Here is a 14,232-nt window from a genome sequence, read left to right as displayed (position 1 = left end):
GTCCAGAGACTTGCCTCCAAAGTGATCTTAGATTCAGTCAAGTTGGCCACCAGCATTAACCATCACAGGTGGATTGTAAGTAGCAAGGTGAGTGAGATCTTTGGCCAAGGTACCCAACCTATGGAAGCTGCTCAGTAAACATCTATTTCCCCTATTTCCTGGGGAGCCTGGGGCCTTGGCTGAACTTCTCCATTTCCTTCACTACAGCAAAGGGCTTCTCATGCCCAGACCTCTCAGAATGTTTGCCTCCCTGCCAAGCCTTTTCTGAGGACTCTGTTGGGCAGCCTGGCAAAGCTCTGAGCAGTGGAGACGTTTGCCCCACTTCACTCTCTGCAGAGTTCTGTCCCATTCCCCCAGGCAGGAGCACAGCCGTCCCTCACACTGAAGACAACACTCTTTAGCCTGCTGGGGAGACTCCTGGGTAAGTGCTGATGTAATTTGTTTTTTTTTTTCCCCAAAAACTATAACAGGCTTCTGAGTTAAGCATTTGCTCAGCTGGCCTGTGCCAAAGACGACAGGTGCTTTGTGTCACTGCCTGTTGACAACAGCCGTGGTCACGCGCTGACCTTCAGTGGCAGAGCCATTCTGAGGGTGGCGAGCTACAGCAAGGGTCCAGAGGTGTCCTAGATCTTCCAGACATAGTACAGTTGGGAGAATGAGGAAATGACAGCCCGCTCAGACTCCCGCCGTCCTCAGACTTGCCATAGATGTTTTAATTAGGATGTCCAATTTGTTTAAATTAGAGGAATACAAATTCTATAATTACTTCTTTCTCCCTTTTGCTACACCATGAGGCTTGGGCAGGCAGGAGCCTCTGTCATCTGCCTGTCTCTCAGTACAGAGCTAGATACGGAGAGAAGCTTATGAAATGGGCCAACCAACGTGATGGCTCTGAAGACCCGGCTTCCCGAATTCTTTGCGCTCCTTGGCAAAGGCCCCTGCTCGCCACAGGTGTCTCCTAAGAGCTTCTGTCCCAACATTTCCTTTTCATCCTGGAAACGGAAGTTGGCTTTGAAAGCTGCTCCATTGTTTGTCCGGTTTAACCTCCAGCTGAGCGCGAGCAACCGGCGGGGTGCTTGGCCAGTCTGCTCTGTACTTTCAGACCAAGTACGGCCTGGGATAACAGCAAGTTACATCCAGGGTAGCTAGGACCCTAAACTTTTCTACCTTTTGTTGGTATAATCCAAACTATGATGTTCACAGAACCCTTTTTTCCTCTGTCCAGAAAGTAGATGGAACAAGGTGGCAGTGGCGGTGGGTAAGATTGGACCTAAAGATTTTTGGATCTGGGTCTGGAGAGAAGGCTCAGTGCTCTTGTGGAGGACCTGAGTTCAGTTCCTAGCATCTGTATTAGGAGGCGGACGACCGCCTCTAGCTCCAGCTCCAAGCGTTTACTGCCCTCTTCTGGACTCCCTAGCTACCTGACTGCGCATATACATACTTTGCCCCCTCATTAAAAATAATATAATAAATTAGAAATAAGATTTTGGATCACCTGATGGAGAGTGTGAAACGAAAGAACCCTTCCATTTGTAATCTTCATATAGCTTGTCTCCTAAAAGAGGAAGAGTCTAAAGAAGTTCTTCCTATGGGTCTTACACAAATTATATTTTAAAATTGTAATAATACTTTATTATTAGAAATCACAAATAAATAAAAGCGTTTCATACCAGAATTAATCATATCCAAATCTATACAGCTTAATGAACCTATATGAAGAATTGGCATTAAAAATGGAAACTGTGAAGCTTCATATTACATTTTACACTTTTGGTATGGAATATATTTTATGCATGTATACACCATCCAGACCAAAAAAGTCCATGACAGAATTAGAAATAGAAAAACAATTAGCTTTATGTTCCCTTTCACAACTATGTGCATTCCCTGCACAAATGTACGCCAGGGTACAGTGTAACACAGAGAAACGAGAACAAGGAAGATCAGGCACAAGGAGCAGAGAGAGGAGTAAATACAGCAGTTTATGCAAATTAGAGTAAAAGCTCATTTCCTTCTTTTTTAAGGCACGGACTTACTATGTATCCCTGGCTGGCTTGGGACGTGCTGTGCATGAATTCAAAGAGATCCACTTGCCCCTGCCTCCTGAGTTCTGGCATTAAAGGCACGCGCCACCCAGCTCAACTAATTGTTTTGATTTTTTAATACAAGGAAAGCGGCAAAGCCGTGACCTCTTAACCTTCCTACTTCTACTTCCCAAGTGCTGGGATTACAGGTATGAACTAACCATATCCAATGTGTTTCCTGCTGTGGGTTGAACACAGGTTGTACACACTAGGCAAACACTATACTATTTATGCTCCTGCTTCAGTCATAAGAAAAAAAAAACACAAAGCAAGCTAGCTAGCAAGCAAGCAAGCAAATAAAACCTTAATTTGGAATGAGGAAGATCTGATAACTTGGAACCAAGAACCTAAAATTTTTACTTGAAAAAATTGGGTTAGAGGTTGTCATGAACTGCAGAGTTGGCTTTTCTCAATGGCTCAGTCTTAGTTTTACTTTGTTGCCATGATATTACACTCTGCCTAAGAGTGACAGGTTTATTTCAGTTTACACTTCCAGGCCCTAGTCCATTATTACAGCAGGGTCTCAAGACAGGAACCTGGAGCAGAAAGCATGGAGGAATGCTGTTTACTGGCTTATCTAACTTTCTTAAACATTCCATGTCTACCTGCCTAGACATGGTGCCACCCGCTATGGACTGGGCTCTCCCTCATCAATCATCAGCCAAGACAATTCCTCATAGACAAGGCCATGGGTCAATTTGATAAAGATAATTCTTCAACTGAGGTTCCCTCTTCCAAGGAGACTCAGGATTGTGTCAGATTAACATCAAAAAGTAACCAGGAAGGGGCTGGGAAGTTGGCTCAGAGCGTAAAAATAGTGGCTGCTCTTCCAGAGGTCCTGAGTTCAGTTCCCAGCAGTCACATGGTGCTCATAACCATCTACACGGGGATCTGATGCCCTCTTCTGGTGTGCAGATACAGCACTCACAAACATAAAATAGGCAAATCTTTACAAATAAAAGCAACCAATCTGGTGGTGGTAGTGCACGCCTTCAATCCCAGCACTCGGGAGGCAGAGGCAGGAGGCTCTCTATGAGTTCGAGGCCAACCTGGTCTACAAGAGCTAGTTCCAGGACAGGCTCCAAAGCTACAGAGAAATGGTGTCTCCAAAAAAAAAAAAAAAAATCCAAAAACAGACAAACAAGAAAAGCAACCAGGACAGATTCCTTTTTGGAGCAGGATTTATTTTCCAAGTATGTATTTAAATCATCTGTTACAGCTCACTCTTAGATATTTTCTCTTCTCTTCTCTTCTCTTCTCTTCTCTTCTCTTCTCTTCTCTTCTCTTCTCTTCTCTTCCCTTCCCTTCCCTTCCTTTCCTCTTTCTTTCTTTTTTCCTTCCTTCCTTCCTTCCTTCCTTCCTTCCTTCCTTTCTTTCTTTCTTTCTTTCTTTCTTCCTTTTCTATGACACGATTTCTCTGTGTAACAGCCCCAACTGCCCTGGAACTCACTTTGTAGATCTGGCATTGAACTCAGGGATCTTCCTGTCTCTGCCTCCTGAGTGCTGGGGTTAAAGGTGTGTGCCATCACCTCCCGGCTCTTAGAGATTTTCTAATGGGTAAATGATGCTTTAGGTACAGGAGCTAGGAAACACACATGGATGGAAAACTGTAATCCTCATCATAGACGCCTGTTAGAAGGAGAATCAGGAAAACCGAGCTGATTCCATCAGGGATTGCTGGTCTCGCTGTGCTTTGGGTCTGAATGTCTGCTCTGGTATCCTTTAGAAGCTGGACATTTCCATGAAATGGACGCTTCTGTTCTCTGGCCACCTGGAACAAGACCAGTCCTAAGACAGGAAAGAAGAATGTTGGACATGGGCCTTAGGCTGGAGTGTGGAGAAATCGCTGCCTCCTTTCCCTGATTCAGGATTTGGGGGAATCAAGAACATTCCCATTTTAGGGAGGTGGCTGGCCCTTGCTTCATGTCTGGCCACAGCAGAAAGGAATGTGGGGGGGGTCACTCTAGGACCCAGGCAATCTGAACAGCGGCATTTGTTTGCTTGAGTTTCTCTGTGCTGTCATTGTCTCCTCTCCAGCTGTTTACTAATGAATCCTTGAATTTAAACCCAGCGTGGGTTATCACAAAGGGAGCTGGGAAAGTCTGTATCTCATGCTGAAGCAGGGAAGGAAGTCAAGGCAAGCTGAATTCTGAGAGGAGCAGGTGTTTAGACATAAGAATCTGCTACATGAAGCCAGAGATCTGGCAAAGGTGAAAAGAGCAGAATTGTCTGGAATTTGTAGGCATCTCCCAAAGAGCTTGGCCAAAGCCTGCACGTCTTGAAATTCAGTAGCAAAAGGCTCGGGTTGCAGTGATGCGCAGCCAACAGGTGTGTGAGTTCACAAAGTGGTGATGCTTGACACATTTAGGCTACATCAGAACCCTGAAATCGATTCTGTTGCTGTCAGGGGTGCACTGTTCCCCTGGCTGTCCCTTAGTATTTGCTCTGTGGTTACCAGTGGATGGTTCTCCGAGGTGCCTGATGGCTCAGCTGTTCTAGGATTTTGTGGGGTGCTAGAGACTCTGATGGACTCAGCTTTGTTCAGTTCCCACCAGTCTCCGCCATTCTCCTCTCACCAATGTGTTTCTTCTCCTCTGGCATGGAGTGTGGGGCAATGCTGGAATATCTCAGCACATGTAGCCAGAGCAATGCTGGAATCCACTTGGAGTCTTTCTTAAGTGGAGAATCTTATGCTTTAGACGGTTACATTCTTGGAAACTGTGGCTCTGAGGTCTCTCTGACTGCAGAAGGGGAAACTCCCATTTAGATTGTGACATGCTGAGAAATTTTGTAACATTTTTTAATGTAGGGGAGACAAATCAGAAGGAACATAAACAAAACCCCAGTTTCAAAATAGTTAAAGAATACACAACTTTCTTGAAATGTATACATTGAGCAGGCCAGGCCAGGCTAGAGGACAGGCCACAGAGCTGGATGATGGAATGTATTTTCCTTAGATCATTACTGTAACTCTCCTACCTCATGCTTGTCCTGATATTTTGACATTGTATACTCTCTTTGAAAGATAGGGTATGCCACCCATTTTCTTGAATCAGCAGGTTTGTAACTTTGAGGGAAGTAATATTAGTGTGTGTGTGTGTGTGTGGGTGTGTGTGGGTGTGTGTGTGTGTGTGTACATGCACATACGTGCACATTTGACACCGCAGACTGCACTCAGGACCTTAGGTATGCCTCACAAATGTCTACCATTGACTTACACATCCAGTTCTGTATGCAGTTTCTGAGTCTAGGTCATAAATGATGATATGATAATATAGTTTCTGTCTGTTTATCAAGTTAAATTAATGAGTTCGTCAAGTTTGTGAGTATGCTTTCACACACATATGTGTGCACTTGGAGATCAGAGGCCCACCTCAGGCAGTATGCACACACACACACACACACACACACACACACACACATGTGTGTACTTGGAGATCAGAGGTCAATTTCAGGCAGTATTCATACACACACATATGTGTGCACCTGGAGATCAGAGGTCCACCTCAGGCAGTATGCACACACACACATATGTGTGCACCTGGAGATCAGAGGTCCACCTCAGGCAGTATGCACACACACACACACATATGTGTGCACCTGGAGATCAGAGGCCCACCTCAGGCAATATGCACACACACACACATATGTGTGCACCTGGAGATCAGAGGTCCATCTCAGGCAGTATGCACACACACACATACACACACACACACACATACACACACACACACATATGTGTGCACCTGGAGATCAGCGGTCCACCTCAGGCATTTCCCAGGCACTGTCCACCTTGTGATTTGAAGCAGGGTCTCTCACTGGGACCTGGGGCTCACTAGGCTAGCTTGTCAGTGGGCAAGTGAGCCCCAGGGATCCTCCTGTCTCTGACTCCCTGTGATGAGGTTACAAGTACATCACCATGCCTGGCTTTTTAAATTTAATATATATGGGTACTGGGATTAAACTCAGATGTTCATGCTCGCACAGTAAACACTACCAAGTGAGCCATCTTCCCAGACCTTCTGCATGGTTTTTATGGCACACACATTCTTGGAGCCTGTATTAGATATCTGTTGTTCCATAAAAAAAAGTGGATTCCGAGACATCAACTTAAGATAACACACATTTATTATTCATTTCACAATTTGTATGAGTTAGGAATTCAGCCATCCAGCTGGATCCTCTGATTTAGGACATGTCACAAGAGTGTGATTGAGGTTTCTGGAAAGGGCTGGGGTTGGGGCTCTCATCTGAAAGTACAAATGGAGAATAGTCTAGTTCCAAGGCCACTTCCATGGTTTGAGCGAAGAATTCCATTCTTTAAGGTTTGTTAAATGGAAGGCCTCAGTTTCTGCCGGTTTTTGGAGCCTCTTCAACAGGACAGCTTGCTTCATTAAAGCTAACAAGAGGAATGGAGAGATAATACACCACATGCCTTTGATGAGAAAACTGTTCTCTCAGTATTGACATGTTCTAGTTAGTTAGCTAGAAGTTAGTCAAGGGAATGAGGTTGCACAGACTATATGTTCCAGCAGGTAGGGATCTCGGGGGATTTTCTTAGAGGCTTCTTACCGCAGAACCTAACCACTATGTTGTGAGAAAGCCAGACAGGGAAGGGGCACAAATACTAGACAGATGAGTAAAAGAATCCAGCCATTTGGTAATCAATCCCCAGCCGCTGAGGATCTAGACACTGGGCAGCAAATGACAGCTGTCCTTATCACTCCCTTTGTAATTCCTGACCCATGAAACTCTCAAAAACAATAGACTCACGCTGTTTTATGCCACTAACTAGTGAAGGAAACAATCCATGTGTCTTGAAATTTCATTGCTCACCTGGTTACCTAGTTTGATTGCACGAAATGCTCACTGAGTGATGTTTGCAGTTGGGTTGAAGTTACATTTTGCCCAGAGATTGCAGCCTGAGAATACTTTGAGAGTTTACACAGATCTGAAAACATTGAGACCCTCTGGTTGTCGTACACATGACTTTGGCTCATCAGATAAAAGCAGTATTTAATTTTGAGCCTCTTTCCTCTACTAGTAGTCTATAAAATGCCTTCGAAGGCACAGGGCAGATTAAGTTTTCCTTGTCTGGTTCTGGGATTCAACTGAACTCATGGATTTCAGTTGAAATGCAAGTCATGGCCAGGGGCACACTGCTGCATAAGGTAGGACATTCTAAATGCATGCCTGATACTGGAGAGATCAACAAGAGAGAAAATAACAGAAGAGACAGGGAAGGAGGGAAAGGGAGGCGGAAGATACATGTACCATGGCTGCCATGCTGGTAGACAGAGGGTTGAAGCCAATAGGGAAAACTGTCTTTGGGGTTGTTCACAAGGACTGAGGAGAAGAGGAGCACATAGTAGAATTGTCTAAAGAGAGGGGACACCCTTTGCCCATCATTTTCAGAAAAGTTTATTAACCTAATATATGGCATTCTAATTTTTTTATTACAGGGCAAAATTTTGTGCTTGGGTTGATACAGTGCCAAGCAACATGGTACTAAAGAACCATTGACCCTGGGAAACCAGCTGCAGAGAAGGTATGTGTCCTGGATCTTCTAGAAACACTGCAGGAAGTATTAGACTTCTGTGGACTGTGAGGAGATATATTTTGAGCAATGGTTATATAGCTCCTGTGGTATGGGGGGCCCTGAGTGATGTGTAAGTTCTCTGGGCATTGGGTGTGAGTGAGGTCAGCCCCGTTTCCAGTCCTCACGTTTGTGTCTATTCTCTTCTGGGCTGTAAGTGTGATTTCCCCAGGACCCGCCCCTGACCTGCACCCATTGGCCAGTCCCTACTCCAGGTATCTGGGACAGTCTGGTATACAACTAAACCAAGTCCAGTGATCTAGGGCTCCACCTAAGAACACCCCTATGATTTGATTTTCCTGATTTCATACTCAGGCCTTGAAAAGCGAGACTTGTCTTTGCGTCCAAGTCCTGGGCCGTCTCTCTTACTCCACGCTGTGGGTCTTACGAATAGTTGTTTAACTTAAGCTTTAGAGTCATTTCCTACCTTCCTTCTCTATTGTTCCACCTGCTCATTCCGTCCAGGAGTCAGGAACTCTGGGCTCCATGCACAGATATGATTACAGGCTTGCTGTTTGACTTCTGAAAAGTCATGTTTACTCTCTCGCCCTTGGATTGCTCACCTTGAAAACACTGTGATTATTAACTTAGCAAGCTTAGATACATGTCCCCTGGCGACATGGATGGTCTCAGGAATTACTTGGTCTTGACAGGGGCTATGAAGACATGGTGAAGGGAGGACAGTGTCTTAGTTAGTGGATCTATTGCTGTGAAGAGACACCATGACTATGGCAACTCTTTTTTTGTTTTGTTTTGTTTTTGTAGACAAGATTTCTCTGTAGCTTTGAAGCCTATTCTGGAACTAGTTCTTGTAGACCAGGTAGGCCTTGAATTCACAGAGATTCACCTGCCTTTGCCTCCCAAGTGCTTGGATTAAAGATGTATGCCACCAATGCCTGGCTATGGAACTCTTAAAAAGGAAAACATTTAATTGTGACTGGCTTACAGTTCAGAGGTTTAGTCCATTATCATTATTGTGGAAGCATTACGATGTCCAGGCAGACATGGTGCTGGGGAAGAAGTTGAGAGTTCTACATTTTGATCCACAGGTAGCAAGAAATGAACTAGCTTGAGCTTCTGAAACCGAAAAGCCCACCCCCTGGAGATATACTTCTTTCAGCAAAGCCATACCTACTCCAACAAGGCCACACCTCCTAATAGTGTTACTCTCTATGGACCAAGTATTCAAACACATGAGTCTTTGGGGGCCTTTTCAATTCAAACCACCATAGACAGGTTGTGATAGCAGGCTTCATTGGGTGGGAGGTAAGGCCATGGAGTATAAAGTAGAGACAGGTCCAGGATCTTGGTTTTCAGCACTCAGGCGATCAAATATAGAACCTCAGCAGGTTGTGTAGCAGGATCTTACTCTCATGTGGGGAAATGCCTACTAGGATAAGCTGAGACTCGGAACCACATCCAGAACTGGAACCAAAGGGATCTGGTTTTAGATCAAGATTCAGTTTTCAGGGATCATGGGAAGATAGGCTGGGGGAAAATGAAGCTGAAGGTTAAGTGTGGGTTGAGTCCAGATAACAGGAAGGTTGTGTCCAGGTCACAATGAGGTTATTTCTAGCTCAGCAGTTTATTGGGACAAAGGCAGTAAGATGATCTTACAGGTCAGCTGGTGCAGTTACAGTTGCTTAGACTTTCCTCTTTCTTCTCAGAGCTAGGCCTGGGGTTCATCCCCAACTATGGACAGGTATGGATTGTTAACACCAGATCTCTCTGGAAGAAGATTCTAGGAATCCCTAGACAGTCTCAACACATTGGGGAAAGTGAGGGAGCTGTCTTGCAGGCCACAGCAGCCTCACACTACTCAGGAAGAGCAGGCAAATGCACCTCCGACCTGGTCCTCTTGGCACTATGCGTGTTGAATCAGTTATTGGACAGAACAGTCTTGGGGGTTCACTGCAGCAAGGAAGGGAGAAACCCCAGGGGCTCTTGCAGAGTGCACTCCATAAATGCATCCCAAACAGGAAAGCTGAATGAAATGAATAGGAGAGAATGACAGCTTGGAGACAGGTTCCATTAGCAGTGACGCTGGGGAGCAGGGCTTTCCTTGTAGTATTCTCACCATTGACAACTGAGCCTCAACCTTTCCCCTATAACCAAAAAATAATTCTTAAACAAATTTTTAGATTATAAACTGCTAGAGTCAGGGAGATGTTCCTACCCTTGACCCAGTCATCCCACTCTTGGGAATCTTTCATAAGGAAATAATTCAATAAAAACAAACAGCCAAGCACACAAAGATATTTATGACATCATCAATGGAGGCGGCACATGTTCAACAATAAGTCGCTGCCTCAGTTTCGGTACATCTATTCACAGAATCTCCTGAAGGTGTTAAAACGACTACTGTGAAGGGTGTGTTCCAAACATGGACATGTACAATAAATAGTTTAGTGAAAATGTGATTTTGCAAAAATTTAGTCCCTTGTTATAACTGGTTAATTACAAAATTATTTTATTGTTTTTAATTATGTGTGTGCACGTGTGTGTGTGTGTGTGTGTGTGTGTGTGAGAGAGAGAGAGAGAGAGACCCCCAACATGGGTGCTGGAACTGAACTAGGGTCCTTTGTAGGAGCAACACATGCTTTTAGCTGCTGAGCCATTTCTCCAGTCCAACTGCATTTAAATAACTAATCTTCAAAAAATATTTTAAAATCACATTTATTTATTCAGTTATGTGTGTCACAGTGCATGTGTTAAAGTCAAAGGATAACCTGTGGGTGTTCTTTCCTTTTAGCACAGGGGTCCTGAATCTGAAACTCAACCATCAGACTTGGCAGCCAGGACCCTACCTGCTAAGCCATCTTGCTAGCCTCCAAATTCACTAATTTCTTCCAAGTTTTTCATCACTGTGGTTAAATTCCAAACAAAATATAAAAGTTACTTAAGACTGTAGTGAGTACGAACCAGGAAACCATCTCTTAAAGAAGCCGCTCAGTTTTTGCTGTAAACACTGAGTCAGGAAACCTTCTCTTAAAAAAGGTGTGCTTGTTTCTAGCAAACAGAGCCCACCCGAGGAAATGCTGCTACCAAGAAGCCGTGCTTAACTCTGTTCTCTTGTGTCTAGAATTCCTCCCCAAGCTCTCTCAGGTTTTATGTGAATGTGATTGCCCTGCATTAGCTCCATTTGTAGTCAGAGACTGCATGTTTATTTCCTGGACACCCAGACCCAAATAATCACACAAAACTATATTAATTACAACACTGTTTGGTCAATGGCTCAGGCATATTTTTAGGTAGCACTTGCATCTTAAACCAACCCATTTCTATTAACTGTGTATCACCATGAGGCTGTGGCTTACCAGTAAGGCTCCTATGTCCTTCTCCTTTGGCAACTACATGGTTTCTCTCTGACTCTATCCTCCCCCCCCCACCTCTCTGACTTGATTTCCTGCCTGGCTTTACTCTGCTAAGCCATTGGCCCAAATAGCTTTATTTATCAACCAATAAAAGCAACATATATACAGAAGGAAAAAAAAGGAGTGTTTAATGTTTCCTTTTCCTGCTGTGACTTAAAATGTAAACACACACACACACACACACACACACACACACACACACACACACACGGAGAGATTCTGAAAACCAGCTTGATCAGGGTTGCATCATGTATGAACATTCTTGAATGACCATAGAAAAGTCAGAGCAGCTGGCTGATAAAACTGAACACTGAGGTAAAACAAAACTAGGTAACGGGCTAGGGAGCAGTAACAAGCTGTCATAGAATGGGCATCTCTGTGGGACAGGGAGAATAACAGGGCAGCAGACAGAGCTGAAAACCGATGAGAGGCAAGAGAGAAAACACAGAGGCTCCACTCGAGAGCAGCCGTGGAAGCTGAAGGGCTTGTCATGTCCATGCGTGAGGAGAACAAAAAGACCTGAAGGATGCGGTGCTCCAGCCTCTTTGTATGTGAACCCCCAAGATGGAGTGACCCACATGCCATTTGAGACAGGACCTATTCTTCGAGTAACTTCTAGGACAGGCCATGAGCTTTAGAAAGATAAGGGCAGGAAAAAAAGCTAAAGAAAGAGAAAGCTCAGGTCTATATGGGGAAAGAGCAAAGAGCTGGCAGAAGAAAATAATTGTAAAAAATAATTCTTTAATTTTAGAATGTGAAGTGCTATTTTTGACATGACATTGAAACAACAGAAAAGAGAGCCCTGTGAGATTGCAAAGACTAAGCACACAGCCCACCAGCACCAATCGGCAGTGTTATCTAGCTCTTCTATATCAATCTAACCAACAGAAAAATATCAGGGTGAAAGGTTCTGTAAAGAAAAGGAATAAACAGCATTATCACAAGCCTACAGATAATACAAATATGTGTGACAGGAAGATCCACTCAGCAAGAGATCAAAATACAGTATGCCATATGTCTACGAAGAGAATACAAGGTAGAACTAGAAAGTCTCAAATGAAAGCCAAAAAATGGTTCAGCAGATAAAGGCACTTGCCACACAAGCCTGAATGTCAGCGTTTGGTCCTCAGACCCATGGTGGAGAAGAGATTGCCCTCTGACTTCCACATGTGTGCTGGTTCACTGAGAGAATTTTTCTCAAAAAATAAGGTAAGGGAGCTGGAGAGAGGACTTGGTGTGTTCAGTGTTTTCTAAACAAGCACTGAATTTGGATGCTCAACAACCTTGTGAAAAGCTAAGTGTGGTGGCATGCTCCTGTAAACCTAGTACTGGGAACCTGAACTCAGCTGGATCCCAGAAGCTTGCAAGACAGTCACGCTAGCTGAAGCATTGAGCTTATGGTTCAGTGAGAGACCCTGTTTACAAACAACAACAACAAGAATGCATAGAATAATAAAGATGGACGCATGATATCAATGTTTGTCCCCCATGTGTGTACACATAGGTGAGCACACACACAACGACATATACCACTACCCCAAATCATAACTTAAACTTTTGAGTGGAATAATTTTATATTTATTGAAAACTTAGGATACAACACAGAATTCCAGTATAGCCTTTACCCAACTTACCCCCATGGTACAGCTCTCCAGATTCAGAACCAACACTGGTTTAGTCCCAGCACTATAGTGACATTTCATTTGTATTTTAATAACTAAAGCTTGCCTGAGAATCAGAAAAGTAAAACAGACACACTGGTCAGCCTTACAGATTAGGCAGCAATGACACACACCTTTAATCCCAGTAGTCACACTAGCTTGCCATCAAAGCCAGGCGGTAGTGATGCTCGCCTTTATCCCAGAACTAGAGAGGAACATAAAACGGAAGGAGACAACGCTCAGTCTCTGAGATTCCTGGAGACAGGATCTCCATTTCAGACTGACGGCTTTAAGAGTTGGTGACTGACTGTTTTGCTTTTCTGACCTTCAGGTTGAAATCCAATTCCTGTCTCTGGGTTTTTTATTAATTGTGTTTCACAGCAGTTGGGAGGCAGAGGCAGACGAATTTCTATGAGTTAAAGGCCAGTCTGGTCTACAGAGGTAGTCTACAGGACAAGCTGAACTGCTACACAGAAGAACACTGTCTTGAACAAACAAACAAAGCAAACAAAGAAGAAATCAACATTGTAACTCTGTTGTAATGAAACTGCAGGCTCTGTTTATATTTCACCAATTTTCCCATCAAAGCTGCCTTTCTGTTCTAGATGGAAAGCTGTTGACATTGGAAACAACACACAGAACTTCATGACAACATAAACTCCACAAGTCCCAGCATTAAAAATGTTGCCACTTGAAGCTCCCTAAAATATATACCTCCCTGAAGGGAATCTAAATGAGACTGCCAAATGATGGGAGAGACAGAGACCCATCTCGACATCTCTGTCACCAAATGAAGTTTCTAGTACTGGGATTGGGTTGCACATAATTGAGCTGTTGGCTAAAGGGTCCTGTAGGAACTCTCAAACTACCCAGGCTGTAGCCAAGACTACAGGTTGCTCTTGCTCTCTGCAAGCTGACACCGAAGACAACACCTGCACAGCTCACTGAACATGGAGAGGTTGAGCTGTGTCTACACAGAGCCTTCACCCCTACATTCTAGCATCTTTGGTATAGGAAGGCATTATGCATACTATCAAAAAAGAAACACGAACACCGACCCAGCCACAAACCCTTTGGTCTACAATGGTATCCTGCCTGCAAGATATGCTAGGGCACTGGTGGCACAAAGCTTGTGGGAGTAACCAAACAATAGCTGATTTGACTTAGGCCCGCTCCAAGAGATGGAACCTATAACCAACACTGCTTAAGTGACTAAGAACCTGACGCTAGATAGCCCAGGGACTTAGGGTAAAACCCAAAGTACTGTTCTTTAAAAAACAAAAAACAAAAACAAAACAAAATATCCCGGTGGTGGTAATGGTGGACACCTTTAATTCCAATTCTTGGGAGGCAGAGACAGGTAGGTCTCTGTGAGTTTGAGGCCAGCCTGGTCTACAGAGAGAGTTCTAGGACAGACTCCAAAAAGCTACAGAGAAACCCTGTCTTGAAAAACCAAAAACCAAACCAACCCAAACACAGAACCAACAAAAAAAAAGAAAAAAAAAACAAAGAAAAAA

At 44.0% G+C, this 14,232-nt stretch overlaps 1 long non-coding RNA gene across 2 annotated transcripts in view; it reads left to right on the top strand.

Moving 5' to 3' along the window:
- The first annotated feature begins 300 nt into the window (after nucleotides 1-300).
- The window catches only part of LOC125417121 (uncharacterized), a 70,611-nt gene continuing 56,679 nt past the window's right edge, over nucleotides 301-14,232 (top strand). For both annotated transcript variants that reach the window (XR_015003020.2, XR_007237051.3), the window contains exons 1-2: nucleotides 301-421; nucleotides 7,547-7,632. This is a non-coding gene — a long non-coding RNA (uncharacterized LOC125417121). The remainder of the gene's footprint in view (nucleotides 422-7,546; nucleotides 7,633-14,232) is intronic.

Source organism: Myodes glareolus, chromosome 7 (assembly GCF_982192425.1).
Source record: "Myodes glareolus chromosome 7, mMyoGla1.1, whole genome shotgun sequence".
Lineage (NCBI taxonomy): Eukaryota > Metazoa > Chordata > Mammalia > Rodentia > Cricetidae > Myodes > Myodes glareolus.
The sequence above is the reverse complement of the archived record's forward strand: the minus strand, read 5'-3'. Positions and strand labels throughout refer to the sequence as shown.